The sequence below is a fragment of the Cavia porcellus genome, unplaced genomic scaffold, assembly GCF_034190915.1.
Source record: "Cavia porcellus strain 051 isolate PalLab524CR breed Dunkin Hartley unplaced genomic scaffold, mCavPor4.1 scaffold_3, whole genome shotgun sequence".
Taxonomy (NCBI): domain Eukaryota; kingdom Metazoa; phylum Chordata; class Mammalia; order Rodentia; family Caviidae; genus Cavia; species Cavia porcellus.
In genome coordinates, this window is record NW_026947486.1 from 55,977,147 (window position 1) to 55,997,654 (window position 20,508).

Below are 20,508 nucleotides of genomic sequence, written 5' to 3' on the forward strand. Positions count from 1 at the left end.
GCTGGCAGGTTCTGACTTTTCAGTTTCAGTCTTGAAAAGGATCTAGAAGTGATAGATAAGAATTTCATTTAAAAAATTATCTCAAAAGATACTGTAGTCATTAGTGGTGGCATTAGCAGATACCTGAATCCAAATAGAAAACATTTTGCTTCCTTAGTACAGGTTAGGATCCTCCAGACTGGAGGAAATGTTGCAAGTAATTCTAATTAATGATCCTTTAAAAAAAAAAAAAGAGGGAGAGAGGCTGCTGCTGTATCAAGCTAGAAAAGGCTGTGTGTAGCTAAGACTAGGAATTGTGAAGATTCTTATGGAAGACTAAAACAAGGCTCTTGCGTTTGAAAATATAATAGCTTTGTGAGACTATTTTCAGACACCAGGAAATTATAAAGTCTGAATACAGTGCATGATAATCTGTTTATTAAATATATAGGCATATTAACATTAAGAAGTATCTTAGTCTGTTTAAGCTGCTAAGAAAATGTTTTGAGATAGATAATTGATAAACAGCACAAATGTCTTTCTCACACTTTTGGAGGCTAAAAAAAACAATATCAGGTATTGATAGATTCAATGTTTGATGAGGACTTGTTCTCTGATTTCAAAATGCTGCCTCTTGCTATACCTTCACATGGCAAAAGGGAAAAACTTGCATCTTTTCACATGACAGGAGTGGAAGGTCCGGAAAGCTCTCTGAAGAGTCTTTTGTAAGGGCATTTATCCCATTCACAAAAATTGAGTCCTCGTAATTTAACCACCTCCCCCGAGGTCCCACCTCTTAATATCACCACAATGGGTATTAAGTCTCAACATGAATTTTGGAAGAACACAAATATTTAAACCACAGCCAGGAATAACCTTAAAACATTGCAGTCATGAGTGATGGAGAGCTATTCAGTATTTTCAGCAAGCCTTTTATTCTTGGCAACTCATGCATCTTTTGTAAAATGACTAAAGAATTATTGACACAATATATGTAAGTCATTTTATCAAGTGCATGGCATCTAGTAAATGATAAGCAAATGGCAGCTCTTCCTATTGTTGTAAGCTATTGAACCTGGATGCAAAAGTTTATTACAAATATAATAGATAAGGAGGCTCCCATTTTTCTAAAAAAAAAAAAAAAACAAAAAATTTTCTATATTTTGGGCCATTTTGACTATACATAGATTTTTAGAAATCTGTTTGAAGCAGAATATGTAGTCATGATATTGAGTTATACAGATATATTTAAATTGCATATGGCATATAATATCCTTATGGATGTGGTGTGCTTTTTTTCTCCTCCCATTCCACTTTTCAAAACAGTTTCTTTCTAATTCTTCACACTTACATCTTATGTCAACATTTCTAAAAGTGCCAGTGCCACTTTTTTAAATCCTCTAACAGTTTTATGGAGCATTCACATCCACCTAAATTGTTAGATAAAGATAAGTACTTTACTCATTGTTTGGTAGCATCACTGTCATTTTTACCTCACAACATAGCCATTTATATAGCACAGATCAATTGTTCTTTTTTCATTCATATTCTGTATGTTTGTGATATAGTATTTAGGTATTTACTACACTAGAATTTTAAGTGATCTTTCGAAGGCTTGTTTCTAATTATCAAAACTTGGTACTATGATGTTATACCCTTTCGAGAATTGTTAGATCTGTTAAATTTATATCCATCCTCAATCTTATAATTTATCTCCATTAGCATGTAAAACTCTTATTAATTGAAGTTGTCTTAGACTACTATATGCTCTACAAAGAGTACACTAATATTAAAAGTAATTTAGACAATAGCCTTTAAAATAAAAGAGTTTGTAAAGATTCAAGTATCAGACACCTTCTATTTTCTGAGAGATAATGGAGTGGGGAGCTACCAGTTATCTGGTATGGTTTTCAGGAAAATCAGAATAGAAAATTTCTTGAAATACAGATCCAAGCATATGACTTTAAAATAATTCAAGTTTCCTGTTTGTATTAATTGTATATATGTGTTAACTGCTAGAATTATCCACATATGTAGGAGACAAACTTCCTGCTATTGTCAGAAGATTTGGAACTTAGAGAATATTCAGTTGTTTTTTTTTAAATGCATTGAAAACTTGCTGTGTGTACAACATTGCAGAGAGAACTGTAGCCCCTGTCTCAACAGTTTATAACAAACTTGTTATTAAATGTATTTATGTTCACATTGGACATAGTATGTTTGAGGGACCTGCAGATATGTTTCACAAGGCAGTTCACATAGGAAAAAATGAAATAAGTTTTACATGTAAAAATCCTACATAGTCAGTCATCATACACAAATGTATTCTTTTCACTAGAAAATAAACAAAAGCAAATGAACCTGACAATATGGTAGAAACATATATTTATTGTAATGTCTCAACAAAAAATGAAGTATTGGAGAAGCCCCAGAGGAAAAGGTACACTTTGATGGTGGTGCCATTGCTTAAAAATATATACATGAAACAATATTAAGTGAAAGAATTACATCACAAGAGAATATATAAACACTAATTATATCCCTAATAATGAGTGTATGTTGACATCTATTGGAAGAGGATTTGAAGAAATGTAAGTAGGTTTTTATCCAGAACAGAACAATTTAAGCAAAACAGTATTTCACAAGACAACCTGACATAACAGTAGCTACCATAATGTCTCTTTCTTTGAAATAGTTGAGCATATCTTCACATACAATAGTATCAAACACAACAAAATAGTATAAAACCATCCAAGAGAATGAAAGTATTATAGGGCATTCAGAACCAAATAACAGAAAATGAACAATGGCTACTATATTGTCTCATTGTCCATAAAAAATTTGTTTATACTATCACACATAATAAAATCCAATAAGATACAACATGAAAGAACCAATGGAAACAGAAGAACAAAAGCATGGTAGGACTTCAAAGCAAGATAATATTAAATCAGCACTGGCTATTATAATGTCTTTTTTTCTTCAAAATAGCTCTTTATGCCATCACAGATAATAAAATCCAACAAACCAGGATAAAACCATTCAACCTAATGAGTGCAATCATTATAAGGTTTCAGAGCAGTGTAATGGGGAATCATGATTGCCATAAAATCTTATGTACTCTTACTATTTCTTGTACCAGGGAGATTATACATGTGAGTTTGATTTATTTGGCTTATGAGTATGGTCTCAAGTTGCATTTACTTATAAATATCTCAATGTGATCATTCTTTATAGCTGAATAGTACTCCATTGCATAAAAATACCACAACTTTTTATCCATTCCTCAGTGAATGAACACTTAGGTTGTTTCCAAGATCTGGCTATTACAAATTGTGCTGCTATAAACAGGGGTGCACATATATCACTATGGTATGATGTGCCTAGAAGTGGAATAGCTGGGTGGAATGGGACTTTAAATCCCAGCTTTTTGAAGAATCTCCAGACTGACCTCCACAGTGGTTGCACCAGTCTACCCTCCCACAAACAGTGCAGGAGAGTTCCTTTTTCCCCACAGCCTATCATTTGTTGTTGGTAGTTTTCTTGATCCTGGCCATTCTTTCTGCATAGAGATGGAATCTCAGTGTTGTTTTAATTTGCATTTCTCTAATGACTAATGATGATGAACATTTTTCATGTATTTATTTGCCATTTCTATCTCTTCATCTGAGAATTTTGTATTCATCTCAGATGCCCATTTTTGGATGGGGTCTTTGAATTTCAGGGGTCTGATTGTTTTTGATTCTTTATGTTTTAGACAGAAGTCCTTTGTCTGAGGGACAGTTCGTTAAGAGTTTTTCACAGTTTGTGGGTCTTCTTTTCACTATGCTGGAGATTTCTTCTGACACGCAGAAACTTTTTAATAAGATGTGATCCGAGCTATTGATTCTGGGAAGTATTTCCTGTGTGGTTTGATTCCTATTCATGAATTCTCTACCTACCCCTAGTCTTCAAGATATTTACCTAATTCATCTTCCAATAGATTTACTATTTCTGTTTTAATATTCAGATCTTTGATCCATTTAGATTTTAGTTTAGTACATGGTGATAGGCATGAGTCTAGTTTTAGTTTTTTGGCATATGGAGAGCCAGTTTTTCCAGTACCATTTATTAAAGAGACTGTCGTTCTTCCAGTGAACATGTTTGGTCCCATATCAAAGATAAGGTGGTTGAGTGTGTTTGTAGTTGTGGTTATATCTTCTAATCTATTCCACTGATCTTCAGATCTGTTTTTATTCCAGTACCATGCTGATTTTATTACAGTAGCTTTGTAGTATAACTTCAAGTCAGGGATTTTGAGGCCTCCTGCCTTGCCTTTGCTGCTTAGAATTGCTTTTGCTATTCTAGGTTTCTTCTGGTTCCAGATAAATTTTAGGAGTCATTTCTCTAGATCTATGAGATATGTTGATGATATTTTCATTGGGATTGCATTGAATCTGTATAACAGTTTTGGGAGAATGGCCATTTTTACAATATTTATTCTTCCTATCCATGAGCAAAGGATGTCTTTCCATTTTCTGATATCCTATTCAGTTTCTTTTTTCAGGGTATTATAATTCTCCCTGTATGGATCTTTTACTTTTTTGATGAGATGAATTCCTAAGCATTTCATTTGTTTTGGATGCTAATGTGAAGGGCGTGACTTCTCTTATTTCTCTCTCAGTGATTTTGTTGTTAGTGTATAGAAATGCTGTTGATTTTTGAGTATTGGTTTTGTATCCAGCTATATTGCTGAATTTATTTATTATATCTAGGAGTCTTTCAATGGAATTTTGGGGGTCTTCTATGTAGAGTACCATGTCATCTGCAAATAATGATAATTTAATTTCTTCTTTTCCTATCTTTATTGCTTTTATTTCTCTCGTCTAATTGCTCTGCCTAGTATTTCCTCTACTATATTGAATAGGAGCAGTGGTAAGGGTTATTCTTGTGTTGTGCCTGATTTTAAGGTAAAGGCCTTCAGTTTTTGGCCATTTAATATGATGCTAGCTGTTGGTTTGTCATAGATGGGTTTTATCATACTGAGATAAAAACAGTCTATTCCAGTTTTCTGTAAGGTTCTTATCATGAATGAGTGCTGGACATTATCAAAAGCTTTTTCTGCATCCATAGAAATGATCATGTGATTCTTACACTTGGCTTTATTGATATGGTGGGTTACATTTATTCATTTATGTGTGTTGAATCCTCCCTGCATGCCTGGGATGAATCCCAGTTGGTCATGGTATATAATCTTATTGATGATTTGCTGCATCCTATTTGCCAATATTTTATTGAGGATTTTTGCATCTACGTTTATTAAGGAGATTGACCTGTAGTTCGCTTTTTTAGTTGTGTCTTTCTCAGGTTTTGGTGCTAGAGTAATATTTTCTTCCAGGAATGACTTAGAAAGAATTGCTTCCCTTTCAATTTCATTGCAGAGTTTGAGGAGTGTTGGTATTAAGTCTTCTTTGTATTTCTTGTAGGAGTTCTGCAGTGAATCTATCTGGGCTTAGGCTTTTTTGTAGCTAAGGACTTATTTACATTTTCAATATCTTTAATAGAAATTGGGTTATTCAGCAGTTTTACATCCTCTTGACCCAGCTTTGGTACTTCATATGTTTCTAGGAATCTGTCCATTTCTTCTGTGTTACCGAACCTATGAGAGTAGAGTTTTTGAAATAGGTGTTGATGATCTTTTGTATTTCCACAGTCTGTAGTGATTTCACCTTTTTCATTCCTTATTGCATGAATTTGAGCTTTTTCTTCTCTTTTTTTAAATAAGGTTTGCTAGTGGCTTGTCGGTGTGATTTATTGTTTCAAAGAACCACCTCTTTGATTCATTGATTCTCTGGATTGTTTTCTTAGTCTCTATTGCATTAATTTCTGTTCTGATATTTATGATTTTCTCCCTTCTCTCGGCTTTGGTTTGACTTGTTCTTCTTTTTCTAGATGTTTGAGGTGTAGCATCAAGTTGTTTATTTCTATTCGTTCTATTTTCCTGATATGGGAACTCAGTGCAACAAATTTTCCTCTGAGGACTGCTTTCATTGCACCCCACAGATTCCGGTACGTTGTATTTGTATTTTTGTTTGCTTGTAGGTATTAATTTCTTCAATTTCCCCTGTGACCCACTGATTGCTCGAGTGTATTATTCAATTTCCATGTGTTTGTGTGGTTTTTGTAGTTTCTATTATCATTGATTTCTAGTTTCATGGTGCTATGTTCTGATAACATGAATGGGATGATTTCAGTTCTTTTATATTTACTTAAATATGTTCTGTGGGCTAGTATATAGTCTGTTTTAAGGAATGTTCCATGTACTGCTGAGAAGAATATGTATTCTGATTTTGTTGGATGGAACATTCTGTATATATTTGTCGAGTCCATTTGTTCACAGGTGTGATTTGGTTCTGTTATTTCTTTGTTGATTTTCTGCCTGGTTGATCTGTCCCTAGGTGTTAATGGTTTGTTAAAGTCTCCTGTTATAATTGTGTTATTGCTTATTTGATTTTTCGTTTCTGTTAATATTTGCTTTGTATAACTGGGTGCTCTCGAATTTGGTGCATATATATTTAAGATTGTTCTCTTCCTCTTGAAGTTTTCCCTTGACTAGTAGGTAGTGACCTTCTTTATCTCTTAGGATCATTCTTGGCTTGAAGTTCACATTGTCTGCAAACAGAATAGCTACCCCTGCTTTTTTAGGGGTTCCTGTTGCATGAAGTATTGTTTTCCATCCTTTGGCTTTCAGTATGTGAGTTTCATTTTGGGTTACATGGTTTTCTTGTAGATAGCATATGGTTGGGTGTTGTTTCTTGATCCATTCTGCCAGTCTGTTTCTTTTAATTGATGAAGTGAGACCGTTTACATTAATGGTTATAACTCTTATATATTGGTTTATTGTTGACCTGTTATCTTTCTGCTGTTGCATCTTTATCTTTCCATTCCATTTTATTGTCTGCCTTGCTGAGTGGTTTTTTCCTATGTATATCTAGCCTGTCTTTCAGTTTTCTTTGCAGGTTTGGTTTGGTGATAATGAAGTTCTTCAGCTGTTCTTTGTCATGGAAGTGTCTTATTTCTCCATCCATTTTGAAAGACAGTTTTTCAGGGTACATCAGTCTAGGTTGGAAATCTAGGATCCTTTAGGATCTGAAATAATTCACTTCATGCTCTTCTTGAGTTCATTGTTTGTTTTGAGGAGTCTGCTGTAATTCTGGTAGGTTTTCCTTTATACATGATCTGTCTTCTCTCTAACAACTTTTAATATTCTATTCTTATGTTTGATTTCTTGCATGTGATTATTATATGTCTGAGTATAGTTTTATTTTGGTTATGGCTATTTGGAGTTCTATATGCTTCACTAATCTATATGTCAGTTTCCATTATCATGTTTTGGAAATTTTCAGCTATGACTTCTTTAAATAGCCTCTTGATACCATTTTTTTGTCCCCTTCTTTTTCATTTATCCCTGTCAATCGTATGTTGTTTTTCTTTGCATCGTCTGGCAGCTGTTGAATTATTATTTCCTGATTCCTTGTTATTTTTTTTAATTGGTACCAGGGATCGAACTCACGAATGCCTGCTTGCAAGGCAGGTGCTTGTGCCGCTGAGCTAAATCCCTAGCCCCAATTCCTTGTTATTTTTAAAAGATCTTTCCTTTCCTGTTCACTAGCTGCAATCTTCTCTTCAAGGTCTGAAAATATGTTTTCACTTTCGTTGAGGTGATTTTGACAACTTTCAATGGAATTTTTGATTTCCTTTGTATCTCTTTGAGTCTGCTTCATGTATTCTGTTTGTTTCTTCTGTTGTTCATCCAGGGATTCCATCTTTTTGCTTTGTTCCCCTGGTTTTTTTAACTGTATCTTCTTTAGATGTGTTCAGCATCTCTTTCATTACTTTTATCATTTCTTCTTTTACCTGGGAGATTATTTCTAATTTGAATTTCTTTAGAGCTTCCTGGAGTTGCTTCTTTATTTCAGTTGATATTATTTCAGGTATTTCAGGTGTCTGGCATATATTTTCTTCTATGTACATCGCTCCTAGGCTTTCTCGGGAGGGCTGGAGGTTTGAGATTGCATTTTGGTCTTTTGTTTGGTCATTTTCTTATGTTCTTATGTTTCAAGTGATGTTCCAAAGCTTTACCTGGGCATGTTGGAAATTGTCAACTATGCCCTCGGCTCATGGGACTGAATATAGGTTGCTGAGCATGGTCTAGTCAGGCCACAGGATGTCCCCTGCCATATCCAGTGTTCCAGGAAATTGGGTGGGCCTCTAACCACAGTGAATGATGGTCTAAATCTCTCCCCAGGCAAGCACCAATGTGCTGGAACTCACTTCCCATGTCCTAACTCCCCTGAATGAAAAAGGTTGCTGGGCATGGTCTAGTTGGACCTCAAAACCTCCCAAGCCTATTCTAGTGTGGCTATAAGCTGGGCAGTTCCTTGACCACTGGGAATGATGATCTTAAACTCCCTTGAGGCCTGAGATGGTGTGCAAGATCTCATCTCCAGAAGTCCAGTTCCCCAGATTGAAAGATTACTCGGCATGGCCCAGGCAGGCCCGAAACCTATAGAGCCCAGTCTAGTGTGGCTGGAAGTTGGGTGGGTCCTTAACCATTGGGAGCGATGATCTTAAAACCTCAGAGTGGCACTGGTGTGCTGGACTCACCTAGAGCTGCCCAGTTCCTGAGCTAGGTTTTATACCTCTTCCTTAGTCACCACCACCTTGGGTTTGCTGTGAGCACCATCACGTTTCCTAGTAGAGGCAGATGCTGTGATGAAATATGCAGTCTCAGACTTGAGGTTTGTGATGACCATTTCATATTCGGCAGTGTCCTCCATCTCCCCGAAATGTAAGCATTTTAATGTTCATTTGCATTTTCTTTTCTGAATAGTTATTTAAATGCATATGAATTTTAAAAGAATAAAATGAAAATTGGTTCCCCATCACACTCCTAAAACAAACATACATATCTTTGGAAATAGATTATGGTAGAATATGATGTTCATTGTTTGTGATGTTGCAGCATTATAAATCTAAGACTTAATTAAAGTTGTAGCTCTCTTTATGTACTGTAATTCTGGTGAAGCAGTTTTGATCACTTTTTATTATAGTAATGAGAAAACAAGAAATCTCCCTCATAAAATCTGACAATATGTATGTTAAATCTTTTCGTAATATGAATTCTTTGCACCCACCAAATAAAAACAACAAAATATATGCCTGTTATTTTTTCATTCTCCCTCCTTTGCTTTCAATTCTTGGTGGCCCTTTCTTGACCTTTACCATTGAATTATGTTTCAGGGACCTACAGAATGTTATACAAGGTTGTTTCCCTAGAGGAAGAAGAATGTACAGAAAACTCTCCTGAGGTTGATATATTGAGATGCATTTATTAAACACATGCAGCTAAGATTCAGATTCATATTCACCTAGCACACTGATTGAGCTGAATAGCTACTAGGTGCCACACATGCTTTTCTGGCACTCCACAAGGAGACTTCACCTGATAGTAACCATCCAAGGTTTGAAATATTGTATATATATATATATATATATATATATATATATATATATATTTTTTTTTTTTTAACAGTATCTTGCTATGTATTCCAGGCTGGCCTTAAACTCATGTAGACCATGCTGGCCTCAATCTCATGATATCATTCTTGCTCTCTGTCTTGTGTGTTGGGATTATATATATATATATTAATTCTTTTTCTTCCCTTTCATTCTTGCTCCCTTGTTGCCAGCATCAGATTCATTTAGTTATAAATTCTTATAAATTCAGTCATCATACATGCAGATTTACAGCCAGATCAAAAGGCTAAAACATACAAAACACATAAGGCAATTATATCAAATCAAGGTACATTTTTAGATACATTGTGCTGGATTATAATAAATTCTCTCTTTCCTCTTGTTAAAAAAGATATTTTAAATAAAGTAAGTGTGCTGCTTTTTATCATTCTTTTTCTATTTTGTTGTTAAAAAGTTTCTGTATAAGGACATTTGGAAACTTGACATAAAGCAATCATAATGAAAACTTAGCTGGAAATTGTCTTCTGTTGCAGAATGAAAAGGAAAATGAGGAAATATTTTAGAAATGGAAAATGTGGATAAAATGTAATAAGCATCACATAAACCATGAATGAAGGAACATCCATCTCTTTTTGCCACACTGTGGTATGCAGGAATAAGAAAGCTGAATAAAAGATAATTGTTCCCCCAAAAGAATTATAACATTGAAATAAGTGAAAGGTCATCATTTAATGGCATTTTACAACAGATTACTCAATAGTAAGTGGCTTAAAGAATCCATGCAAAACAGCTATTGCTTTCTAGTCAAGTTCTAAATACCTCTCCTGAAGATATACAATTCTTTCAAAGTCTAGAGAATAATTGGAAACAGAGACTTTATTAGAGTTCTCATTTAACTTGTGAACCTAACAGTTGACTTCGAATTATATTTTATTGTCAATCAATCTAAATTAAAAGTACACAGCTCACAGCAAAACCCCACAGACAATGTCTCAAATACTAAAACACATACTGTGCCTAAATTACAGTAAAGTAAAGATATAGATTGACAAAAGCAATGACACTGAACATCAATGTGATACCAGCAGTTTTGTGCTCTATCAGCAATATGGAACCTGATGAAATTCTCACAGGGGACAGTACAGTTGGCCTTTCCAACTTGCAATTATAAGAATAGATTTTTTAACTTTTCAATCTCAAGTATATCTAATACTTTACTATGAAGGTATAAGACCAAACCTCAAGTATATTACATATGCTTAAATATATTGTGTGTGTGTGTGTGTGTGTGTGTGTATATATATATATATATATATATATATATATATATATATAATCTCCATCCATCCCAAAGTATATCTCACCAAGATGCTTGTCCAAACAGTTACATTTCATTCTGAAAAGATCTTTATTTAAATGTGTTCTTAAGGACTTTGTCGATAGTTCATGATATTTACATGCTTTAGGCCCAATAACATGCAGATTTTAAGAAACTTGGACCTTTTTCTTGCCAAAGAACCAAATTACTGAATATCATACTATTATAAAATTGCCAGAGTTTAAAACTCATTGTTATTCCCTAATTTCTGTAAAGTGACCATTATATGGTATCATCAGATGATCATCATATGTCATGTTATTGCTATCTTTCTTGATAAATATATTTTTATCAAAGTTCAATCCTAGGGGGCTGAGGATTTAGCTCAGTGGCATAAGCACCTGCCTTGCAAGCAGTCAGTCGTGAGTTCGATCCCCGGTACCAATAAAAAGGAAAAAGACAAAAAAAAAAAAATGTTCAATCCTATAATTATTCAATACGAATGATAGAATAATTATGGTTGTATGGTTCATTGGCTTATGTCCCATTCCCATTTTAAGCCTTTCATTTTCATCTGATTTTATAGAATACTTATGACAAGTTAGTTCTCTTTTTTGGACATTAGTGTCATTGTATATAACATGAAGGGTTGGACTTCAGTTAAATAATCCACAAATCTCCTTCTAGCTCTAAAACTGTGTTCTATTGATTATTTCTAAACCATTCTATAAGTTCATGAGACTCTTGTAAAAATGTATGTATACTTTAAAATTACTTTAATTCATTGATGTACATGAATTGAGAACTTATGTGTTATCAGCATACCTTTCTGCTAAATTAATTTATTTATTTTTATTTAAAGAGAGAAGGAATAAAAAGAAAAGACATTAAAAAAACAATGCAGTAAAAGGGTACAAATAATACAGTATTTCAGGAAAAAAAATATATACAGTATGAAATCACCAGTTAATAGGTTACATATTATCTTCCCAGAAACAGTTGTCCATATCACTAAATTAAAGCATATAAAGTGGACATTCATACAGTGAAATTGGAGACAGTTCCGTTCAATGATCCAACAAAAGCTCAGTTATATGGTTTTCTATCCTACACACTCGAACATATCTGCGGTTATATCCCTTAGTCCAACTTACTTTCCTCTCTTTTTTATAGTAACAATTAGGCTTTTAGGGTTTATTACTCTCACGGATCTTATTACTTTTTTGAAGAGAATAAAACCAAATGTGACTATCTGCTTAATTTATAATGAAGGATAAATGCATTTTGAAATATTTAGCCCAAGAAAAGAGAAACTATGGAGCTGATCAGTCTTCAGATTGATGAACAAGTAGTGACTATGGAAGTCCTGTAATGTTTACAATGCTTAAGTTTTATTGGTCTTGTTCTCTACTGTTTTGTTCAACTTTATAATATCTAATGAGATAGACAATTCTTTTTAAGGAAACAAGAGACATCATTGATAATCATTGTTGATAACCTTGTACTCTGTTTTACATCATGTGCTATGTCTATCCTTGGTTTTGACTGACAGCTTTGTTTTGCCATATTTGACTTTATTCTCTCCCCCCCAAAAAAGTAATAAGAACTAAGGAATAATAAAACCCAAAATGTGTAAATTTTGTAGTAAAAAAGAGCTCTGAAGGATACAACAGCAAGTGTGTTTGGGGGTGTTAAATAGCTGACCATATTAATGTTTTTGGTTGGATCATTGAACACAACTGTTTGCAGTCTCACTGTTTGAATGTCCACTTTGTATGCTTTGATACTGTGATTTGAGCAACTATTTCTAAGATGATAATATGTAATCTATTAACTGGTGATTTCTTACTGTTTTTTATTTTTTATTTTTTTATTTTTTGTAGTTCTGTAATTACTTGTACCCTTACACCGCTTTGTTTTGTTTTGTGTTTTTCTCTTTTTCCTTTTAAATAAAAAAAATAAAAAAAATAAAAAAAATGAGTAGCGACTAGCTTTCCCTGTAGTGAAAGGATAGAATTTTTATTAGCAAGAATAAACTTTTCATTGTTAAAGTATAGACTAAGAAGAAACAAACTGCACAAAATCCCAGAGTACATAATATAATGCTTCATGAAAAGAAATGCTGTAGAAGATGGAACGGGTTACAGAAAGTAGTCATTTGTTGCAAATGTCAGCATAACTCATTTTTGATGTGTTTTAAAGTCAAGGTGTCAGGGGCTGGGGATTTAGCTCAGCGGCATAAGCGCCTGCCTTGCAAGCAGGCAGTCATGAGTTCGATCCCTGGTACCGATAAAAAAGAAAAAGACAAAAATAAATAAATAAATAAATAAATAAAGTCAATGTGTCTAAAAATGTGTGATACAAATCAAAGTTAGAGCTGCTTCTTACAAATATATAGGAAAGTATTTTACATATTTACATATATTTTTATATTGTCTTCTGACCTATTGCTCCTAAAACAAAACTTTTAGACATGGTCTATGAAAGGCATACTTATTATTGGCCTGTAAAAAAATATATACATACCATTATTGCTACCAAAGTTAGTTTATATGACATATGTGTATGTACTTCATGTGTGTGAAGATCTGAAGATAGGTTTGCTCTCTCTGCATCTTCTGTTCTAATCAGATGACAGTCTCAATGCTAGAATCTCATGAACTATGCTGTGTTGACTCTTGTAGCCAGAATATATTTTGTAAAAGTGGATACTCTTTGATTCTAAATAATCATTTAGTACCAGTTCAAGATTATGTCATAGTTGTTTGGCACAGATGACTAGCTAACCAGTAATAATAGGATCATCCAGATAACATCAATTCTGAACTTTTTCTTTAGGATTATGTAGTGAAGGTAGTGGATATCACAAGATACTCAAGAACGAGCTCTCTATAGTCTGCTCTTTTAAATAAAAAAGCTTTCTCATAACATTTGAATCAATATCTAAATATTAAAAGCCAATGAATTGCAAATGTTAATTTAAACATGAATAAAAATGTTGACATTTTATTTAACCTAAAAATAGTAGTTATGGATAGGCTGCTGTTTAATTATAGTATTTAAAATATATCATTTTACACTGGGAACACAAGGAGAACTGTCACTGTTATTATATAATAAAAACATTTGTTCTGAATGCGTTAAAAATACAGTTAAGTGATTATTGCAATGTAAGGCGAAAAGTTGTTTGCTTTTGAAAGTATGTCAGTAGATATAGCCTTTGGAAGAAAAGTATGGTATCTACAATATATAAAACAGTAGGAAAAGGACACAAGCTCAAAGAAATTTTTCTCAGATTCCATTATTAAAGAAATTCTTTTATAAAAGAGACTGCTTTTTTAAAAAATTGTTTCTGTTTTTGTTTCTATCTCTGAATTCATCGCTTTCATGTGGCATGCAAAGCATCTGTGAATGGCAGCCTATAGCTTGTTATTTAAACTGACAACTGTTAAAATGGATTGAGTTGAAACAGAGGAGGAGAGTAGTCTCACTAAGGCAAATGCATTTTTACACCCTTCTTTAATAAAATACTGTAAAGAATAGCTAGAAAGTTTCCCCTCACACTTTCACCTAAAATTGTTAGATTATAGCTGTGTGAAAGAATCATTATTGACTTCTGTCAGACAGTTTTGGAGAGGAGGTGAAGAAACTTGTCTTCTGATTTTCTGTATGCTTTGTCAAATCAGGTACTTTGAGCAGAAGTATGAAGTGAAAGCTGATGTCAAGGAATGCCTTGAAGCAGAAACTCTAGCTAGTCTCCTGTGACTTCCCTTCTTACTTATTTATTTTTTAAAGGAATCATATTGAATTATAAAATGATAGGAATATGACTGGACACAAATGCATTTATCACAGGCGCAGCAGCCATTACATATCATTAGTGAAAGGAAGCAGTGGGCAGGGGATCCATTTTGATGTCAGTTTCATTATTTGTGAGGACAAATGCTTTCACTGATGAGAGATAAATTGGCATCTGTGAAATGTCAGGGACCAGTAATATTTTAATGCCTTCTTTTCCTGCAGGTAAACATACGATTTTTTGTCAGTAATATAAGAAAAAATAATGGCTAATGTTAGAGTTGCTTTTAAGGATACCAGTTATGAAGCTACCATGAGTTATTGGAATAAATATATTTTTCTTTCAAAATGGTCTTTTTCTCACCATGTACACACAATTGCTGATACTTCATCCACAATTAATGACCAAATCCAATATTTCTAAGATAATGCTTTTTATTAACAGATATAATTTGACCTTTTCTACCTAGAAAAGATCATATTCCTCGCATATCAACTCTAAGATTAGTCTCATTTTTTTTAACTTTTCCTTTTTGCTATTCTTCTTGCCAAACAATGCCCATAATTGGCTTGTTCTACAAAACATTTTATTTGCCCCTCTGAACATTAGGTATTTTGAGAATCTAAATATATTATTGGAGGGAACAGAAACTTTGACTTCAAGCCCTTTCCTGTCCCCACTCACATCAAATCAGCACTTTTTGTTTTTGAGCATTTCAGGGAAGAATGCAGCCACTAATGTGTAACTGGTACCAAGGAGAACTCTCCAGGAAAGTACAGTATCTGTGTGTCCAATGTGGTTCATGGCCCTGACCTACTTCTGGGCTTATAATATGTTCTCAGAATCATTTCTTCTGTGCTGTGATATTTTTTAAGTGAAGCACTTTTAGATATCCCATATGGTTTAGAACAAATCAGAAATTCATGTCCTAAATGTTTCATTAGTCAGAATAATTAAGTTGATCAGTTCGGGGAGCAGTGGAAGCCAAATAATGGGGTCATTGAAGCAGTCAAGCTGAAATGGGAACCTGAGCTCATTCAGATATCAAATCTAATAATTGTTCTACACCTGCATACACAGTCCCATTGAGCAAATTCATATTAAGGGTTTAGTAGAACAGTTTCAATGCTCTGATCCAAAGGAACTTGCTACTGTTTTCACAAGAAACCATTGAACATTTTTGGCAGTATTTTTTGGTGATGTATTAACTAGATTTATGTGTATATATTGGTGTCCTCTCCCTATCCAAAGAGGAAGAAAAGAGGGATGTGTATTTCTGTGAATGATTTTCTTACCATTTAAAAATAATAAAGATTATCTCAAGCATTTGCCACCTGGAGGCAGTGTTAGATGAGAAAACTCCCTGAATCAAAGGGAAGTAAGGAAGAAGCTTGGTATCCTATACAACCTACTAAAAACAAGGGTCACCTAATCCTTTCTCATCGTAAGATGAAATGGTATCAAGTATAATGTGGCTTATCAAAGCAGAAAATAGCAATTAGGCATGCTGTAGTAATTCAATATTTCATTTCTTCTATGTCACTATATAGTTATAACAGCAAATCAACTGCTTTTGATTCTCCTACAAGCTATCTAAGAAGAGTTGACAGACCTAAAATAAAAAATTAAAGATCTGAAGACTGGAAAGATGTTTAATTCTGTCCTATAATGACCATTGAACTAACTAATCTGCATTAGAGAGAATTTATATATTGGGGTTTCAAAGCACACAGGAAAATTAAGTGATTTGAAATATGTCTTGAACAACTATGAAAGTTTTACCTAAAGAAGAGTTTTCACACACATGTACAAATTTTATTCAATGAATATTTTGCGTTAATATTTTTGCTTTCTTTAAGGTGTTCATTTGTGTAGTCATTTAAAAAACACTTGCTAAGTGCCTATATTTCAGGCACTAAAAAAAGGTTAAAATGATAGTTCCTGCCTTGACAGAGTTCACAAGTAAACTGAGAGAAGATGGATGGCACAGGCACCATCATAGTATAAAGGATCCAACTGAATCTTAACAGATCAGTAGGAGTTTCTTGGATAGGAAAAGAAAAGAGAAAAGAAGTGTGATCTGAGACAGCAATTATAAAGGCAATAAGAGAGCATGATATATACAAAGAAGAACCAACTGTTTACCAACACTGGAGTCTAGGTATGAGAGACTGGAAAGATAAGTAGTCGTGGCAGGCCTTGTGTAATAAGTAGTTTGGTTTTTCTTTTTTCCCTGAATGAGTTATAAGGAACCATTTCAGGCTTTAACTTACAATGGCATGATCAAATCTATTTTGTGTAATTATTACATTATTTCCTAGGTTGATTGAGTGGGAAGGAAGCCAGTGGTATGGAGATGATGATGAAAAAAAGAGCTAACAATATTTCAGGAGTTAAGAGTTAACAGAACATATTAAGTAACTGGATATTAGGGTAAAAAGAGTCAAGGATGATTACCTGTTTTGTGACTTGGTTTATGATGTCTCTATTCATTTTCTAGAGCTTCTGTAACAAAGTACCATGAACCAAGTGAATTAAACAATAGAAATTTATTGTCTCATAGTTCAAAAGGCTAAAAGTCCAGGATTGAGGTATAAGGCTGGCCGTCTCTGAAAGTGCTAGAAAAAGATTTAGTTCAGGCTTTTCACAAAGCTCCAGGAAATTTTCTGCAATATTTTTCATTCTTTGGTTGATAAAAGCATCACCCTGATCTGTTTCCTTACCTTGACATGGAATTTTCTCTTACTGTATGTTTGTCTCCAAATTTTCCTTGGTATAAGGACAGTCAGTTATAAGGGCTTAGCACTCACCCTAACTTAGGATGATGATCCTAAATAGGACCATCATCTCCTTCTTAAATATTGGAGGTTAAGGACTCCAGTGCATGAATTGAGGGGGATCAAGCCAATCCATAATATGGCCATAGTAATCACAATAAGAAAACAGTAAAGAGAATAGAATAAAAAGAAAAGGAAATCAATTCAGTTTGAATCTTGAGTGTGAGGTAGCTTTTCAATACTTCAGAAAAAACATTAGAAGGTGACTGAAGCTATACTAGAGCTCAAGAAATACAGATTTAAGCTCCATGTGTATAAAGGATGTAGAATAGCTCAAGTTTTGCATGTAGCTGTGTGTACTAATAGAAAGTAGCTGATGGAGAGGATATAAAATAATATGGCAAAAGACAAACAATAAAATCCTGCATGTTATACACAAGGACAAAGAAAAGAATGGTAACTTAGAAATAGAGTAGTTTGGCAAAGAAATAGTTTCAAAATGAAGAAATATAAGCCAAACAAAGAGAGAGTTACATGGAATGAAAACAATGGCATCTGCTACACACAGATTCTGGAAAAAGAAGACCAGAAGAAAAATGCTTAAACTTAGGAATGTGATACTGACATAGTCTAGGCCTATTCATTAGATAGAATCATCATGGAAAATACCCTGTATTTCAATAGAATTTCACTTTATTGTATTAGCACAGAATAGAAGAGAATGAATTTTATTTATATAAAATTTGACACAGAAACTGTGGTATTCTAAATCATCTAATGTATTTTAATATGTAGGAAACTATTGCTATCGAAGTATCTTTGGAGTTTAGCTTAGTGGCACAGTGCTTGCCTGACAAGTGTGAGGTCCTGAGTTCCATTCCTGGTACTCACCCCCACACCCCAAAAATGGTAGTTAAATAACCCAGACACAGAATCTTTCAGAAGCACTACATGCAAATCCTGCAGTGGTCTTGAAGTTTTGATATTTATGATTACTGTATTTTCTAATTAGTGTCCAGAATAGGATAAAGGGGAGCATTTCAGAGAGAGATTGTAATATGGCTGGTTAGGAGAGTCTTCTAAGGAAGCATCTTTCACTTCAGGTCACTAACTGTTTTTATCCAGTCAACACTGTAGTTCTTAGGGCTGTTAAATGTTATTTTGTATACTACTTCACAATCTAACCATTAATATATTATTTTCCCTCAATTCTCCTAAAAATTCAAAGCCATCTCTAGAGCCACTTCAGTAACATATAAAAGAATATATCTTGAAAAGATAGCATGCAAACTATTTATTATCCCATCCAAATATGTCTTTGTGAGAACAAATGACATTTTAAAAAAATTTTTTAACACCAAGTACATTCATCAGAAAAGAAGCCATGAAATATCCCCATAACTTTCCTTGAGAAATTAAAAATAAAAGAATAAAACCAAAAACAAACAGAAGAAAATAATGAAGATCAAAAAACACAATAGCTTATAAAGGACCAGCATAGTTTTTCATAAAAATTAACATTTTGATTCTTAAATTTCTGTAAAAATAGAAAAGCCTCAAAATAGTCTAAACCACTCTGGTAAAAGAACATAATTAGCACTCTAAACCTCCCCTACTTATCACAAAGTTACACCAATCATCACAAAACAGAATTAATATCAAGATAGAAAAACCATCAAAATACTAATATAAGATCTCAAATTAGATACCCACATAACAGACAATTGATTTCTGGCAAAGATGCAAAAGCAATTAAGTGGAAAAAGGATTGTACCCTCAATGAATTTACTGGAGCAACTGGATATCCACATGCAAAAAACCCAAACCTTATAGCATATCAAAAATTTCTTAAGACATCCAAAAGTCAACTCAAAATGGCTCACAGTGGGTTAAAGTAAAAGCAGATGTAGCCTGAGTTATTGCTTGGCTGAAGTTATTCTCTTTGGGACAAAATACATGTTTTTTCCTTATCATACCAATGAAATAATATGATGTTTATACATACTATTATAAATTGTGCTGCTATAAACATGGGTGCACATGTATCACTATAGTATGATGTTTGTATTTCTTTTGGCAAGATACTCAGAAGGAGAAGAGCTGGGTTGAATGGGACCTCCAATCCTAGTTTCTTGAGGAATCTCCACACTGATTTCCACACTGGTTGCACCAGTCTGCATTCCCACCAACAATGGAGAAGGGTGCCACACATACACACACACACAGAGACCCTCCAGCATTTGTTATTGGCTGATTTCTTAATACTAGCCATTGTTCTGGGGTAAGGTGAAATCTCAGTGTTGTTTTAATTTGTATCTCTCAAATGGCCAGTGCTGCCCAACATTTTTTCACGTATTTATTTGCTAAATGACATTTTTATATGTATTTAAATGCTCACAAGTTTGTTTTCAGAAAAATAACCAACATGTATATATTTCATGACTGCTTAATATTGAGAAAACTAATAAAATGGTAGAAGAGACACACTGTCTGCCATCCTAGTACTGTCCTCTTGAAAACACAATACATGAAGTGATAGTGAATGGTACAAAGCTGGCTATAATTAAAAATTGTGTGATACAAGTAAAGTTTGTGTTAATGGAGTATAAATCAAAGAAAGATCAGTGAAGACTAAAGGTATTTGATTTGGGCTTTAACGGAAGGATTGTATTTAACAGTAGGGTAAGAAAAAGCAAAATGAGCCCATAAGCTAATATCTAGAATACATGTAGTTGTGTCCATGGAGCAATTATGAGCCAAACTAAACAGATTCAGAAGTAAGTAATGGTAGAATAGGGGAAAATCTGACTTGGTGGAACAGGATTTTAGCAAACAACAGCAAACCCAGAAAGGATATACTGCATAAATTTTCCTTTACTGTTTTAGCTGTCACAAATTTTAAAGACAAATTTTCACACATCATTACCAGTCTCCCTGAGCTACTTTCTTTATTGTGACTGTGTTCACTTTCATCTTCATGTCTTATCTTGCAGTGATTTTTTATCTTTCAGTTCTCTGAAGTCCTTTTGAAAGTTAACTCTTACAATTTTCCTTGCTGTTATGTCTTTTTGTTTTTTACCACTTCAAATTAGGGTTCAGTCAGGTTAGTCATATTT

At 33.7% G+C, this 20,508-nt stretch overlaps 1 protein-coding gene across 5 annotated transcripts in view; it reads left to right on the forward strand.

The window, feature by feature from the left end:
* Positions 1-20,508, forward strand: part of Diaph2 (diaphanous related formin 2) — an 875,814-nt gene that overhangs the window by 824,580 nt on the left and 30,726 nt on the right. The window contains exon 27 of one of the 5 annotated variants that reach the window (XM_063245546.1): positions 1-12,793. This exon is cut by the window's left edge and continues 125,103 nt beyond it. The exons of the other annotated variants lie outside the window; for them this stretch is intronic. The gene's annotated coding sequence lies outside the window, so the exon portion shown is untranslated. Of the gene's footprint in view, positions 12,794-20,508 lie in introns of those variants that run through there. 5 annotated transcript variants of the gene reach the window in all.